The sequence below is a fragment of the Glycine max genome, chromosome 9 (assembly GCF_000004515.6).
Source record: "Glycine max cultivar Williams 82 chromosome 9, Glycine_max_v4.0, whole genome shotgun sequence".
Lineage (NCBI taxonomy): Eukaryota > Viridiplantae > Streptophyta > Magnoliopsida > Fabales > Fabaceae > Glycine > Glycine max.
Genome location: NC_038245.2, coordinates 33,459,324 through 33,477,725, shown reverse-complemented (window position 1 = coordinate 33,477,725; position 18,402 = coordinate 33,459,324). Strand labels below are relative to the sequence as shown.

The following is an 18,402-nucleotide window of genomic DNA, read 5'->3' as shown; positions in this document are numbered from 1 at the left end:
ATTAGGATAATAATTAGACCAATTTTGAGTTATTTTTTAATGAGTATTTTTATTTTTAAAAAAATCATCCACTAATTTTTTATGCATTTTTCTTATCTCTTTTAACCTATCATTTCCATCTTTTTAAAGTTTAATTTCAATATTTTTTTAAATTTTTTTTATCAATTGTTAAAACTAATCTTATATCATAAGATTTATCATAAATTTTAATTATATAAATAAATTTATCACAACATGTTCTTGACTTGTTAGTTTCTAATATATATATATATATATATATAATAAAATTTATATTTTAATTATGGGTTCACGAATCGATTTAACGGGTCAACGAATCTATAAATCTAGATCCGTGACCTAACTCGTACATGAACGATTTTTATCGATTCTGTTTTGTTTTAACCCAAATATATAAATGACTCAACTCAAACTATTTGAATCGGCTTGGATCAGTTTGGGTTTGCGGGTGACCTATACCCGTGAACACCCCTACTCAAAATTTTGTTTATTAGTCAATAATGCAATTTGATTGCTTTGACAACTTTGTCAAAACTTTATTGGTGATAATTTGAGTTATTTGGTATTTCGTTACAAATGGAAAATATTGGTGTAGGGTCCATAAAGTGGACATGGCAAGTGATGTGACACTTCAATACACACATTAGTACAGGAGCATGGGCATATCAGCTTTGGTAGTCAAGCTCCCAAACCGGTTGGTTATCTTTAAGCACTTCATTAGTCAAATATTAATGATAATGTTGTAACTTTCCTATCAACTGGCAGGTACCCAACTATCTATAAGCCACAATTATCTATTAGCTAGCAATTATCTGCAAGGGTTGTTATACCACCGTAACAGTCCTACAAACAAGGACCCATAATTCTCACTCCACTATATAAGTACCAGGTTCTATCCCACCCTTTCATCTCTCATTTTCACCTAACTCACGTACTTACTTGAGCGTTAGAGTCTTTTATTTTGCAGATCCCCCCTTGATGTAAGCTCCCTTGGAGCTTGTAGGCCTAGGATCTTCTTCATCAATGGATTCCTTTGCTTCTTGGAAGATGAATGGCAGCGGAATGGAGAAGGAAGAGAGAGAGGAGATGCCACTTCAAGGAAAAGATGAGTCTAGAAGAAGCTCACCACCATAGGAGGCCATGGATAAGAGCTTGGAGGAAGAAGGAGATGAATGAAGGGAGAGGAAGAGAAGAACACGAAATTTTATGCTCTAAAAGAGCTCTGAAATCTGAAGTTAATATTCAAATGATCAAAGTTGAAAAAATGCACACACACGACCTCTATTTATAGCCTAAGTGTCACACAAAATTGGAGGGAAATTTGAACTTCAATTCAAATTTCACTTGAATTTGAAATTGAATTTGTGGAGCCAAAATTTCACTAATTATGATTAGAGAATTTTAGTTATGGTTTAGCCCACTAATCCAAGATCAATTTCAAGATTCTCCACTAAGTGTGCTTAGGTGTCATGAGGCATGTAAAGCACGAAGGACATGCATAAAGTGTGACTATATGATGTGACAATGGGGTGTAGTAAGCAAATGATCACCTCCCCCTCTAAAATTTAATTGGATTGGGCTTCTACCAATTCAATTAAATTTATTTCCCAACACCCACATCAAATATTCACTTAGTGCATATGAAATTACAAAACTACTCCTAATACAAAAACTAGTCTAGGTGTCCGAAAATACAAGGGTTGAAAAATCCTATATTTCTAGGGTACCCTACCTACATTATGGAGCTCTAAATACAAGGACCAAATATAATGACATCCTAGTCTAATATGTAAAAAGATAATTGGACCCAACCTTGGCCCATGGGCTCAGAAATCTATCATGAGGTTCATGAAAATCCTAGGACCTTCTTTTGCAACTCTAGCCCAATCCTCTTGGACCCTCTTGCTCATGGCTCTAGTGACTGGTCCCTTTCTAGGGAGGATTGCATCACCCATCTTATTCTCTTTACAAAGGGTATTCATTGTCTAACGTGCGAGATCATATGGAGCACACCTTGGTCATGTTCACCCTGATGTTGGTCAGCTCCGAATTTTGCTAAGTACAATTGGTAGAATAGGTATGTATGTGTATATAGTCAACTATATATAGGTAGCACAGGTAGTTGGAAATATTTTGTTCCTTTGTTGGAGATTAATATACGATAGTGAATGCTTAGCTTTAAATGAACAAATATGAGAGAAAAGTGAGAATAACAAATACGAGAATATGTTTTAAATATATTTTTTATGATATTTTATCAAATGTTACATAAAAAAATGAGAATACAAAATTATTATATATTAGAAAAGATTAATATTTCATCCATTGAGTAAAAAATGATAGAAAATTGATCAAGATAGTTCGGGTATATACAAAGACTATTATTTGAGGCATCAATTAGAATAGTAGATTGTATGATTTTTTTAAGTTAAAAAAAGGAGAGACTAAAAGAGGTGTTTGAGAAAATCGTCAAGAAAATCTCATTAAATAATATTTCTAAAACTTTAATTTTTAATCATGTTAAATGATATTGTGTGATTTATATAATGGATTTTATAAGGTGGGAAGTCTTGGGTTGTTGTCGGAGGTTGATATAAAGGGGGTATTTTGTGTATAAAGCCACTTCCAATTAGAGGTTTTTTGGGTACTGCATATATTCTAGTATAAAAATACTGTCTACTTATTGAAAATGGGTATCGCTGCTCCATTTTTTATAAATTCTGTTATTTTCCAAGAAAAAAATAGACAGAAACAAAACATGAGTGAGAATATTTTTTATGAGTTCAACAAGGGGAAAAAAAAGAGAGATCATTTTTAGTGGCGGAGAGAGGAACTTGTAGTAAGCCATATTGAGGTCATTGCAGCCCCCAAAACAATCTCCAAAATTTACCAAGTGCATGCATCAGTGCATCAACCATTATTTAATATTTATCTTTTCGGGATGTTACTACGAAGCACATGTATCAGTTTCCCAACCAGACCCGTGCGTTATGATTTAGGGAAAAGAAAAAAAAGGCCTTCAATGATTACACTACCCTTTATAAGATATGAAGATTTAATTGATTAATTCACTTTCTGTGAGGGAACACTGTAGAGTAGATAGAGGATGCAAAATTTAAAGATTATTACACGGGTTCCACTTTTCACTACACCGTGTGTAGCCAAACAAATTAATTGTTAGAAGTTTAATTTGAAGACCATATAAAATACGATTTGACTTGGGTTGACTCCTATTGACTTTGTTTCTCACCATATGCTACTAAAAATATTGCTCAATCTCAGCCATACTTATCACTACAACTTCATTAATTTCAAAAATAAAAACCATCTCCTAATTAATATTCCAACAAACCAAGTTACCTGTTGACCCTCCTCAGCCAAACAACTCTTGCTTATAGCTTTCACAAACAAGCTTTAACAACAATGAAGGTTAAAAATAAACCCTCATGGGATGAGAAAAATATATATCATTTATTAATTTCCCCTCCTTCCCTTAATGAATGTTTCTTGTGTTTTCCCAGAGCTTTACACTATTTTGGTTCCACTAGGCCATGTAATTAACTATTATTGGTTTAATGTTTAGAAGTAATCGTTGGATCATAACAGCTCATTGATTTGTTCTAATTAACAGAAAGTAGTGTTAAAGGTGGACTTACATGGGGATAGAATCAAGCAAAAAGCTATGAAGACAGCATCTGGCCTTTCTGGTAAATCAAAATTTTCACCAAAGTACATATCATGCAGCATCAAGGAATCAATTAATGATTCATTCATTAACAAAATTGTGTTTGTAATTACTTTGCAGGGGTTGAATCAGTTTATGTTGACATCAAAGATATGAAAATGATCGTGTTGGGGGACATCGATCCAGTGAGTGCAGTGTCCAAGCTACGAAAGTGTTGTCACACTGAATTAGTTTCAGTAGGACCAGCAAAAGAGGATAAGGAGAAAGAAAAGGACAAGCCAGCAAAAGTACTTGTTCCTTTCAAGCACTATGAATCGTATCCCCTTTATTATCAGATGACACCACAGTATAATCAAAGTTACTATGTCACAAGTTATGAAGAGAATCCTAGCGGCTGTGTCATCTGCTAAAGTTGAGAATATAGAAAATATATGGTATATAAAAAAGACACTCATTTTGTTGTTTCGATTAGAATTTTTCATTATCTAATAGATAAAAGCGAGTAAAAATATATGTACTTTATTTTGTGTGGTGTACGATTAGACTTTGTCATTTTGTAAAATGTATTAGAAAAAAATTTAATGGGTTATTCATAAATAATAATAACCAAGATTTGAGTGGGAAACGTTCTCTTCCTAATTACTATTTATGTATTTCAAATCTTAAATTTATTTCACATCAATACAATATTATTAGAAAAGACCACTTAGGTTGATATTGATATGAATAATTTTACTCAAAACAGGTTGATATAAATAGTAATAGCTAGAATCTCATCTCTTAAATAAGTAATAGATGTTTGATTTGTAGTTAAGAATATTGGAATGTAAATCTAGTAAATAAAAGTAAAATAAATACAAAACAAAAGATTTTAATCTATTGATAAAATTATTTTTTCACGAACATAATTTTACAACAAATTCTCAAACATGCTCATAGTTGGGGACTCTAATCCCAACTCTTGTGGTAGAATATCTAGTTGTGAGGGTGCATATTGACGAGAAAGTGGTCTTTCTCAAATCCTTCGAGATAAATTTTTGTTATTGATAGGCTTGTACAAATAATTTAAACAAATATACTAAGAAACTCTAAAATTATTTATTTTATTAAAATAAAAACTTTTTAAAATAAATAAGTTTAATCAAACTAATATCATCATGTCTACACCTAAAGATGGAAAAAAATATTAAAACTTGATTATGATATATAAAGTGACAAAAAAATAAAAGTGTTAAATAGAATGTTTGTATTATTTGAACATTTAGGAGGTATAAAGTAGGTTGGATATGATTAAGAGAAAAGAAAAAAAAATCAATTTTGATCTCTTATATTAATAAAATTAATATTTTAACAAAAATTAATATTTACTGATAATAAAAAAAGTTTAAACACGATAAATCAAAAAAAATCTGGTGACTAATGGACGAAGGTGTGGTAAGCCATGTTAACGTCACTGTCTCTGTCATAGTAAAACAATCATAACCAAGCATACATGCATGATTAAAAAAGAATAGGAAAAGCCTTCAATAATGATTACACTTTTTTGTAAAATTTCATTGATTCACTTTCTGTGAAGGAACTGTAGGGTATAGTTAGAGGATGCAAAATTTAATGATGACACGATTTCTAAATTCCACCGCGTAAACTTGTGTAACAAAAAGTTTTGAAGACTATATAGTAGTACGTTATGAGTGGACTTGCCTTGACTTAACTTGACGCGATTCGACTATGTCTCTCACCACATGCTACTATAAATATTGCTCAATCTCAGCTATACTTGTCATCACAACTTCATTTCCAAAATAAAAGCCATATTGCCTTCCTTTGCAATTGTCATTTGTCACCAAACAATTGTTGTTTAGCTCTCACATGCAAGCTTTAACAACAATGAAGGTCAGAACTAGATAATGAAAACAAATCTCTTTTATAATTTCCTCTCCTTCGTCCCCTAATCAGTATATTTGTAATTGATAGTTTAATTTTCTCATAGTTTTACACTATTTTGTTTCCACTAGGTCTTGTATTTAACTATTTCCTTTCATGTTTTATATGTAGGAATGTAGGAGTAATTAATTGTTGGGTCTTAACAGCTATTTCATTTGTTGTGTAATAGAAAGTAGTGCTAAAGGTGGACTTCCATGGCGATAGAATCAAGCAAAAAGCTATGAAGACAATATTTGGGCTTTTAGCACAACTACAAAAGTTGTTTACTACGACGCGTAAATAACATCAGTTGGTAGAACCCGTCTTTGAAGATAATGGAATGACAATATCCTAATTAAATTGTAAGTTTAAGGACGGTTATTAAAAAACCGTCGTAGGTGAACTTTGTACAAAGACGGTTTTACACAGGTTTGTAGAAGCAAAGTTTCATTGTGAATCAAGAATGATTCAAAGATGTTTTGATGATAACAATGATGATAACAAAAGATGATGACAAAGGTGATGACAAAAAGCGCAAAGATCAATCAAAGAACAACTCAAGTGAATCAAGAACAATTCAAGAGTTCAAGATAAGAATCAAGAAGAATTCAAGACTCAAGAAGAAAGTTTAGAGTCAAGAATCAATCTCAAGAATCAAGATCAAGATTCAAGACTCAAGATTCAAGAATCAAGAGAAGACTTAATCAAGATAAGTATGAAAAGTTTTTCTCAAAAATTGAGTAGCACATGATTTTTCTCAAAACATGTTTACCAAAGAGTTTTTACTCTCTGGTTGTAATCGATTACCACTAGCAAAATTGTTTTGAAAAAGTTTTCAAATTGAATTTACAACGTTCCAATTAATTTCAAAAAGCTGTAATTGATTACAATGTTTTGGAAATCGATTACCAGTGCCTTTGAACGTTGAAATTCAAATTCAAATGTGAAGAGTCACATCCTTTCACATAAAAGCTTTGCGTAATCGATTACACTGATTTGGTAATCAATTATCAGTGATTGTTTCTGAATTAAATCAAAAGATGTAACTCTTCAAATGGTTTTTGACTTTTTCAAATTGGTTTTAAGTTTTTCTAAAAGTTATAACTCTTCTAAATGGTCCTCTTGACCAGACATGAAGAGTCTATAAAAGCAAGGCTTTGTTTTGTATTTTCAATAAATCTTTCTAACACTTATTCATACAATCCTTTACAAGCCTTGAATCTCTTTGAACTTCTTCTTCTTCTTTGTACCAAAAGCTTTCCAAAGTTTTCTGGTTTTCTAAACCTTGAAAACTTGTGCTATTCATTCTTTTCATTTCTTCTCCCTTTGCCAAAAAGAATTCGCCAAGGACTAACCGCCTGAATTCTTTTTGTGTCTCTCTTCTCCCTTTTCCAAAAGAACAAAGGACTAATTTCCTGAATTCCTTTGTGTCTCCCTTCTCCCTTGTCAAAGAATTCAAAACGACACAGTCTGAGAATTCTTTTGATTTTTCCCTTTCCCTAATACAAAAGTGTTCAAAGGACTAACCGCCTGAGAATTCTTTTGTACCCCCATTCACAAAGTATCAAAGGTTTAACCGCCTGAGATATTTGTCTTAACACATTGGAGGGTACATCCTTTGTGGTACAAGTGACACCCTCTACCCCTCACATGTATATTAATAAAGGAATAAAAATTCAAATATTAATTAAAAGTATTTTTAAAACATTTTTAAATACAAGCCTTTCAAATGGGTAAAAGGCTCACATTCACTTTCTTCTACATCATATTCAAACTTGTCCAAATAAATAATAAAGTCATATCGGCTCAAACAAGGTCATCTAAGTTTCATACAATTAATATAGAACATATATCCTAATGTCACATCCTATCAGAGCGTGGTGTTCCCGTGTCCTCTAGCATGAGGTTCTTCATAGTCATCTACCTATTCATCTGCTCCCCCGAACACAAAGTTCAAGATCATCACAGGATCCAAACACAAACAGCAAACCGGGAGTGAGTTATCACATTGCTAACTACTAGAGAGAAACAACACAACATATAGTAGCCAAATACAATTTACTTAGCATATCTCACATTATTTCATCACTTTGTCATTCATCAATCACACTTTTCATCCATCAATCACACCTTTCCATCATCAATCATTATACACAGGAATCACACACTCCGATCAAAACATAATAACACATCAATTTCATAATAAACAATTAGCAAGCGTATGCGACAGTTATGCTAAGACTCAAGCCTATATGCAATGTGGTACCATGTCAGTGAAAAACCACCCTGGGGCGCTTAGGAGTACATAACAAGACACACCATACAATGAGTTTGCCAGGTCACTCTCACTAAGTAAGATCATAGGGAGACCAGTCATGGTCACGATGTTTTGCGAGAATGCTCCAACCATATGGGATCAACATAGGCTTAAAGGAGCACTCAAACCCGGTGACCCCCAAGGCCTACACTCCGAAGAGTCCGTCAGGGCCTCTCCCTCCTGATTCAGGTCCAACCCCTAAAATTATTTTAGCACATAGACTCTATCTATGAACTGTACAAAACACGACTCCTCAATTGTTCTCAAAATAATTTTAACTCGTCGCCCTTTAAGGGTCTTATCATTAACTCGTCGCCCAAAAAGGGACTTAGCATCAACTCGTCGCCCTAAAAGGGACTTAGCATTAACTAGTCGCCCTTGAAGGGACTTATGATCGTGTGATTGTACAATTCATAGTTCACAACTCAATGCACACATATATATATCAATCATATACATACTCAATTTATCACATACACTTAATCCCAATCACAATGGTATAATCTCAATTTAACATGTTATCACACCTCATGAATCATGTACACTTTACCTATGAACTATGCAATATACACATCTACTCAATTGTTTTCAAAATCATTTTAACTCGTTGGGTTCCCACAGTGGATCCCATCACAATACTCATCGCCCTTAAAGGGTCTTACAATTGTGTGATTGCACAGTTCATAGTTCATAACTCAATACACACATCTCATCTCAATACACATGTATTTCATCATCCGTCACATGTTCAATTTATCACATACTCACAGTTTGAATCATCATTTCATAACCTCAACATAACAATTTATACAAAAGATTTCATCACGACATGGGGTGTAAAATCGCTGAAATAGTTTCTCACAATTATATCAAAATCAATTAATCAAATTCATGGGTTAAACACAAAGACATCAAGAGCACTCAAGTTTATCAATCAATTCTCATCAGGACATCAATTGGTACATAGAACACAATAATATTATATTTATAATCATAAAGAGAAAATTATAATTCAATAAACATCCAAAAATAAACCCAAATTTAGTTCCCTAAGGATCCCTACACATGTTCATTCTAATCCTCAATTGCGATAAACTCATCCCTTAACTCTGAGCGGACTCACGTGTCTTCAGCCAATGATAGTAACATCTCTAGTGGTTCCCTGAGATTCCTTCAATTATTCCTCTGACTGCTCCGATAGAGTTCCCAAACGTCAGAGAGACGGAGAAGAGATTGAAACCTCTACTTGTACTGTCTTCATGCGATCCCTTTTTCTCCCTCCACGAATATTATCTCGAAAATCCCAACGGTGAAAGTGTGTGCAATTGAATTTCGAACAAAATATCCAAATTTTACGACAATCCAACGGTTAACGAAACCGGGATCATAGTTGTACCGAGACAGCTTTGGGTTTCTACGGGAAAGGAAAGGCTACAATGCGAGGAGTATTTCTCTTAGCTCAGACATGATATCGAAATTCCCAACGGTGAGAATGCTCGGAATTGGGTTTCGAACGTGATACTAAAGTTTCACGACGATCCCACGGTGAACAAGTCCAAAATCGTCGTTTTTCTGAGACAGGTTTGGTGGGCTGCGGGAAAAAGAAAGGGTTTTGAGAGGAGAAGGAGAAAAACGAAAATGAGGGAAAGAAGAGGCACCGTTAGTGTGAAAACTGACCTAACGCTATTTATAGCTAAGTTTACTCTATTTATTTACTTATTATTTTATAAAAGCAAACTTTATTTTATTCTCTATCAAACAAATAAATAAAATACCCTTTTTATTTTCTCTCAAATCATTATTTTAATTAATAATTATATCTCCTTATTTATTTATTTACAAAATCTCATCATTTTTTTTAAAACTCTATTTATTTATAAATAACAATCCTTTTTAATCTAGTTTACGAAAATTGGGATGTTACAGTACAAGTAGAGGGTACATCTATTTGGGTTTGACTGAGAACAAGAGAGGGTACATCTCTTGTGGATCAATTCTAGTGGAGGGTACATCCACTAGGGTTTCAAAGAGAACAAGGGAGGGTACATCCCTTATGGATCTTTGCTTGTAAAAGGATTTTTACAAGGTTGAAAGAAATCTCAAGGACCGCAGGTCACTTGGGGACTGGATGGAGACACGGGTTGTTGCCGAACTAGTATAAAAACTCTTGTGTGTTTGTTTCCTTCTTCCCTACTCTTTTACTTTCCGCTGTGCATTTTAATTTCCGCTTTTACTTTTGGTTAAGTTTCTCTTCTACTCCTTATTCACTTAACAACATAGTAAAAGCCTTAGAAGAGTAAATTTTTAATTAGTAAAGGTTTAGGAATAATTAATTCAACCCCCCTTCTTAATTATTCTGAGGCCACTCGATCCAACAAGATTTTACACAACCGTCTTTGAATGGTTATACTTTTTCTCTTTCTCTTATCTTATCAGACAACACACTGACCCTTTATTTCTCTCTTATTCTCGTTTTCTCCCTCTCTCTCTCTCTGGTAGAGGACAACGTGGGTCTATGCCATCAAAGGCGATGACATCGCCGTCGTGGGGAACTGACCCGTGGTACTTAGAGCGATGGTGGTGTTTGAGGGCAAGGTTATGTGGTTGGGGTTTTTTGCGGGGAGAGGGGTATTTGTGGATTGGGATTTGTGGTTGTAGAGTGGTGGAGACGGTGGTGACAGGATCTAGGGGTGGTGACGTTTGTTCTGGAATAGGGTATTTGGGGTTTGGACTTGGAAGGAGAACGTCCAAGAAAAGGACGACGTTGGAGACGAAGAAGAAGAAGCGGAAGAGAAAGAGAAGGGTAAGTGTAATTTGTCCCCATCGAAGAGCTTACTTGACCTCGCATCACTAAATCATTCCCTACTGATTCAACTAAACAAGACTATCATCACCATTCAATAGTTAGGTCAGTTTCTCTCTCTCTCTCTCAACACTTCACAAAACCCTATTTGATTTTCCCTTTTTGCATTGATTTCGTTCTTCAATTTGAACCCAATTGACGTTATAGTCGCAATCACAATTGCAAAAATCATCTATCGCAATTGCAAAAACATGCGTTCCAATGTTAGACCCTGCCAAAACCTTTTTGTATTTATCATCCCAATAAATACCAAGTTCCTCATGTATTCTTCTTTCTCTATCTTTGTGCTAATTCAATAATTCATTTTGGTTTGCAATTTCTTCATTCATTTTGTTTTCTTTTATTACCAGATGAAGGATATTGCTACGAAGAACTTTCAACAAATATGCGAAGCATATGAGATTCTCTCAAATCCAAACAAAAGGCAAATATATGATATCTATGGCATGGAAGGGTTGACCTCTGGTTTGGAACTTGGTCCAAAGCTTAATGGAGCTAAAGAGATCAATGCAGAGCTCGAGAGATTGAAGAGGATGAAGGAACAAGAGAAAGTGGCAACGTATTTTCTATCCTTCAATATAATTCTAAAGTAATATTCTATCTAAAAATGGTTATAGTGATGGTTTTAATGATGTTGAAGCTCAATGTTAATGTAAGCAATGGTGAGCAGAAACTAGAATGTACTAGAGTTATGGAAGTAACATTCCATCTAAAAATGTCTAACCACACTTCCTTAATTTCTATTACTACCCGGTTAATTTATGAGGTGAGAATGTTTTACTTTGGCAGCGACTAATGTGATGGCTTGAGTTGGCATTCTGTCTACACCTTATACATTGAAAGAAACTGGGTGGATGAGCATGGTGTTGATGGTTCTTTTTGCAATCATTTGTTGCTACACAACCATCCTTATGAGATACTGCTTTGAAAGTAGAGAAAGAATCACTAGCTACCCAGATATAGGAGAAGCTACATTCGGAAAATATGGTCGTATTATTGTTTCAGTGAGTTTATCTATATCTTTATTTAAATTAATTGAAAATTGTTGTGCAATGCTTCTTAGAAAAGTGTTTATTAGGATTTACTCCAATCTGCTGACTATTAATTGTCTGGCTTAAATTTCTCCTTTCTAGATCTAGAATTGGATTTTCTTTGGACCTCATCAAAGTCAATTTATTTCTCTTGCTAGATGATTGTTTTGATTCTGTTATGTACCACGATTTTATCTTATTTTAGTAATTTTTTCTTTTATCTCTTCATTTTTAACTTATAGCCCTATCAGAATGCTTCTAAAGATGATTCACAGTTTATCTTTATTTGTTTTATAATCCAAACTCATGTCATAGTAGTGAGAAAGAATGTTGAGATATAATGTTTCTCACTGATGCAAAATTTAGTGGTTATACTAATCAATGTATACTTATGGAATGATTGTAGATCACACTGTACACTGAATTATATGAAAGTTATGTAATCATTTCTTATATTTCCTTCAATAACACCTGAATTTTGTTAGTTTGCATTGTACTTATAAGAAATATTTTTATGAGTGTAATCATGTTGTGTGGAATTCATCACCTTGGAAGGAGATAACCTCATCGAGCTATTTCTTGGCACCTCCTTAGATTTGGATAGTTTCTAATTAGACTCTATGCACTTGTTTAGAATTTTGGTTGCACTTATTATTATCCCCACTATTTGGCTGAAGGATATTCGTATAATCTATATTCTGTCAAGTACTCCAAATTGTAAAAAGAGATCCCTTTTGTTTTCAGCTTTACAACATAGCATGTCCTTAATGAAATTTTTGTTATGATATGCAACTGGAGGAGTTTTTGCCACACTGTTGATTGTTATCTGTGTGTTTTGTGTTGGGATGATAAATAGTGTTGGATTCCATCACCTTGGTGAATTGGTCAATTGGAGTGACATCCCATTAGCTATTGGTATCCATGGGTTTTGCTTTGTAGGTCATTTAGTTTTTCCAAATATATACCAATCTATGGCTGACAAAGACAATTTACTAAAGCATTGTTCCAAACACTTGTTGTATCTACAGTTTGTGCTGCTTTTCTGACTCTTTTTTTTGTGAGTCTTAAACTTTGTCTCTATAATATTAGTTTTCATGTGACTACTGAATCATTCAAGGACGGTGAAGAAAGTAATTTATCTTTTTGTCCATATACACATATATTATGATAGCATAGGATCATATAAGTTGTGTTTTTCAGTTGCCTTTTTGAAGTGCTGAATACTCTTAAATTTATGTCCGCTGTACTATTTCTACTTCTAGCCTAAGTTCATTGATTACTCATTATATCTTTATTTATTCCATTGAAAAAATTGATAAAAACATTTAAAAAAATCTATATTCAATATAAAAAATGGGAACTCATGTGAACCTAAACGAATCATATCATTTTTATTATAACTTCAGGGTTTGTGATAGCTTTAATTGGCTCTTTCTTCAGTATACTTATGGTAAGAAAACACTTGGATACACTTACAATTACTCTCACATACACAGAGGAACACACACTTATTTCCTTCTCAACATCTTTGATGTCTAAATTACATACTGTTCATTTTCATGAAGGAAATTAGGAAGTCATGATTTTGTCGTGATTTTTTTAATGAAAAGATCTAATTCTTGGTTGTAACTTAAGGTTATGCACTTGTCATAGACCAAAAGTCAAAATACTTCGATTGATATATAAAGCATTGAGTTTACTGCATTTTTATGATGTGTTTTCTCAAACACAAGACTAGTCTAGAAAATTATGTTAAGCATTGAGTTTACTGCATTTTTAAGATGTCAAAATATCTCGGTTGATGTATTTTGCTTTATATAATTACCACCTATCTTTATTATAGTTTGTTGGCATCAACTTTACATGAGTTTATTTCATCTATACAGTCCACTGACATTGTGCTTTCCTTTATTGTTATTGTTGCACTTTCACACACACACACACAACCAATATAGTTATCTAAAAAACCATCTTTGAAAGTGTACCATTTTAAGACGGTTTTTAACTAAAAACCATCTTAAAAAAATATTCTTCTAAGACGGTTTTTGGCTAAAAACTATCTTAGAATGATACATTTTTCTAAGACGGTTTTTTATGGAACCGTTGTAGAAAGTAAAGACTTTCTATGACGATGGTTAATAACTGTTGTAAAAAGTGTATTTTAACCAACGTCGAATAACCTTTTTTCTAGTAATGTAGGTAAATCAAAATTTTCACCCCCTTACATCAAAATACATATCATGAAACATCAAGGAATCAATGTTTTATTTATTAACAAAACTGTGTTAATAACTACTTTGCGGGGGTTGAATCAGTTTCTGTTGACATGAAAGATATGAAAATGATCTTGTTGGGGGATATTGATTCAGTGAGTGTAGTGTCCAAGCTACGAAAGTGTTGTCACACTGAATTAGTTTCAATTTGACCACCAAAAGACGAGAAGGAGAATGCGGAGCCAACAAAAGTAGTTGTTCCTATGAAGTACTACCCTATCTCCTTTATTATCAAATGACATCACAGTATACTCAAAGTTATTATGTCACAAGTTATGAAGAGGATCCTAGCGGATATGTCATCTGCTAATTTTGAGAATATTGAAATGTTTGATAAAAAAAAGGACAAAGTAGTAGTCATTTTGTTGCTATTATTTGTATTTTCACTACTAGGAAACAACGTTGCAACAACAGTTATTTTAAGCATTCTACGACCGTTTTTTATCGTCGTCACATCCAATATCGTGGAATGTCCCTCCATTTTTATGACGGTTCCGGAAAAACCATCTAAGAGAAGTTACTATTCTAAAATGATTTTTAGGCTAATAATTGTCTTAGAATGGTACCCTTCCAAGACGATTTTATGTTAAAAATCATCTTAAAATATATTTTTTTAAAAACAAAACAAAAAAAAACACGAGGATTTTAAGATGGTTTTTCATAAACCTCTTAGAAAATAAACTTTCTATGATGGTTATCTAGAAAATAGTCTTAGAATTCTCATTTTTCTAAAAAAATAAAAAAAGTTTAAGGATTCTAAGAAGGTTTTTCATAGAACTGTTTTAGACTATCTTTTTTCTTTAAAAAAATTAAAAATATGTAGAGCTTCATAGAATCAGATCACTAATTCCAAAATATATGTAAATTCAGTTTTGTGACATGTTTAACTACCAAAAGAATACATTTGTACATTAAAAATTTACCTGAATACTTAAAAGACTTAAGTCATTTTTACACTACTAGAATTATTGTTTTTAACATCGCTATCTTAACATCAGTTTTAGAAAAAAAAAACAATGTTAACAAATATACGGTGGCATACTCGTAAATAACATGAGCTTGTTAACATCGATTTTAAAAAAAAAACTTGATGTTGTGTTTTAACTTAATTAAAAACCTCAAACTCTTTTTGCGTCATGCTCACTCTCCCAAACCCCCTTTTTCACTAGAGCATCTGACGATTCTCACCATTGTGACTCATGACTGTCGCCACTCACGACTTCCACCACTCTCACGCCGTTACTTTCACCGTCGTCTCTCGGTTTCGTCCTTATTGTTCACCGACATCAATACGTGTTTGTGATGCTTGTTCTGCAACGCCGTCATCGTCGTGTTTCATTAGCCATCGTCACTCGTGACTGTCCTCCAAGGTTTGTTCTTCTTTTACTTAGGTTATAACTCATTTGGATGTTGTCATTATTGTGTTTTACTTTTGTTGATGAAACACCGTCTTACATTGAAGTTAGTTTGAATGAAGAAATTAGTTCTTCACACACACAGAAGAATCTAATGCTCAAAAATAGTTTGGAATTACTGTTGAAACCACTTGAACACGAAATATATATTCTACATTCTTGTAATGTTTATCTATGGGCAATTGTAGGTGACCACGAACCATTGCGTGAGCAATTGCCAAAGATTGGGCTCGACAGGCTTTGCTTCTACACTTGTGAGTTAGTCTTCTATTTACTACATTCTATCTCTTTTTTTGTGTGTGTCATACCTTAAACTTGGTAAAAATTGAGTTTCTAGAGTTACTTCTCTTGTTGTGTTTAAGTAATAATGGTCAGTAAAATGGGCAAGGCATTCTAACCCAGGTTTTTTATGTTTTATTTTATAGTTATTAAATTCTGAAAAATGATGAAAAGAAATATAATGCTAACCCAACCTCCTATATATAAAATCCTAAAACAAGAATGTGTATGAAGCAAGCTAATTGTCTTTATTTAAAATTATTATAGCAACTTCAATAAAGTTTCTCTTCTAACTGTCTACTTTGGCCGATCAGTTATCATAAAAAATTGTGAGTCATCTAAACTCCTATAATATCGCAATCCTTGAATTAATCATTGTAAGCAATCTTTGTTTGGAGACAAGAGAGTTAAGTTTCTACTACTATTTGCCTATTGGGTTGCTACTCCATGTTTGACCTGTGCTTTCACTGTTGTAGACCTTTGTGAAGGTTCTTATGACTTGTGATTTGGAAAGACATGTTGTCTATAACTATTGGTGTAATATGGAATATTTTTCATGTACACTGCCTAAATCATAACGCAACTTATGATGCTTCCTAGGCCTATATTTGTCATGCCACCAATAAACATGCTCCAACATGTATTTCTCAGGATTCAGAATAGAATGTTGTTTCCCAAATGAACTTGGTAAAATATTCTATCATTAGATTTGGATGCTTATGCCCAAGAATTCAAAGACTTGAATATCAAGAATGAATCAAATCAAATATAGTCTAGTAATATGATTGTTCCCATCAAACATAACATAATACAATGCCAAAAGTAAAGTCAGGCAGACTCAAGCCTAACTGCATATGTAATTTTGTAGGCACTTTCCATTTTGTTGTTTGCATCTTGATCATTCCAAAAGCTTTCTTATTTACCGTGAAATCTTCTCTTCTTCAAGCAATGTTGCCTCTTTTGACTGTGAGTTGTTCCAAAAGTTTTCTTATATTCTTCTAGTGATGCAATTTGAGTACAAAATAAAGCTAATAGTAACAAATAATAAAATATACCAACCATTGACATTGTTTATCATCAAGGGGGCAGAACAGGAACATTTACTGAAACCCAGAGTAGTTACTTCAATCTGATCTTAGAGGTTAAAAAAATGTTGAACCCCAAAAATGAAGAAAAATTCCATTTTAAAAAACCCACAAATAACAAAAAAAAAGAAAGAGCGAGAGACATGTATGGCAACAAAGCAAAACCAATGAAAGAGAAAGCAAAAAATAAAAAATCAAATTACCTCCATTACCTTCACACACTCTATTTGAAGATTGTTAGTCTAAAAGCATGGGCAAGAGAGGAGCATATTACAAGGCAATGACATTCTTAAAGAAATTAAAAAGCTAATAGCAATAAAAACTTAATAAAGCATTGAATCTATCTCCAGAATTATATGACGATACTTTAGTAGATATAATTTTAGTATCAATAGTTTCCAAAACCATAAGTGGCATGTTGAATCGCCAAACCAACCTTTAGAACTGGCCTGCCTTTGTTGGTGTTTGCAGATTGCTTTGCCATTGCTAGTTGCTATGCAGGAGTAGCTCGTTCTGCTGCAGAATTCTCAAATTGTTCTTCCCATAATTCCAATCAAAACCTATAAGTTTGTCTTCAGTTACTTTACCTATGCATTCATTAACCAATAAAAAACCTTTATAACTACATTCAAATGTCTCTGGTCGTTTCATGCTTCACCCCCATTTCTAAAAGTAGACTTCATCTCATTATCTATTGTTAATTGCAATGAGCCTTGCACGCATTTTCTATTATGACTACTTCCACAAACACATTTCAGAACATGTAGTAGTACCTAACAGTGACATGAAGAAAATAATCCCCCTGGACATTAAAGTTGAATTTTCTCTAATGATTGTGATTTGTGATAGTTATATAATGTCAGTAGTGTATGGAATGAATTACTTAGCATCAATGAGCTCTAAAAACAAAATTAAGGCCTTGAAACTGTAAAATAAAATAGTATACTGAATTGAAGTTTAGATAATAGTTAGCAAAATTCACTTTTGTTTAATTTATTTAAAATTGGGGTTCACTAATGTTATGAAGGGATAAAATAAAACACCAAAAAGTGTGACTGGCTAGAAATAAAAGCAAAAGGGAAATCAAAAGCAAATACATATTTCAGGAAAGAATAACTTAGTTTGGTGTCACAATGGAATGAGTATGTTTGACAACTTACTTTATTGTAATAAGGCTCGGTCCAGAAAAGCCTAAACCTATAAAGAATAAATTTGGTTTAAATTCTTGATGCTCAAACTCAATGAGTACTATGAATTCCTACTAAGGGAGTTTGTATAGAATTATAGATGATTCACTTACTACAATGAAACCATTTCGTAGAGTGAAGAAATCATCTTTTGATACTGATCCGTAGACCTGCGGAAACCTACATAGAACATAATATGAATTTAATTAGTTTAGGTAAATAATTAGGTGGTTTTCTAGCAACTTTTATCATCAGAATTGAAACACTGGTATCTTTTAAGAATTCTCTAACTTCTAACATCATGAAGTCAGATGAAAAGAAAGACA

The 18,402-nt window shown here is 33.1% G+C and overlaps 1 pseudogene; it reads left to right on the top strand.

The window, feature by feature from the left end:
- The first annotated feature begins 3,700 nt into the window (after nucleotides 1-3,700).
- On the top strand, nucleotides 3,701-14,420 carry LOC112997874 (heavy metal-associated isoprenylated plant protein 12-like; annotated as a pseudogene).
- The last annotated feature ends 3,982 nt before the right edge of the window (nucleotides 14,421-18,402 follow it).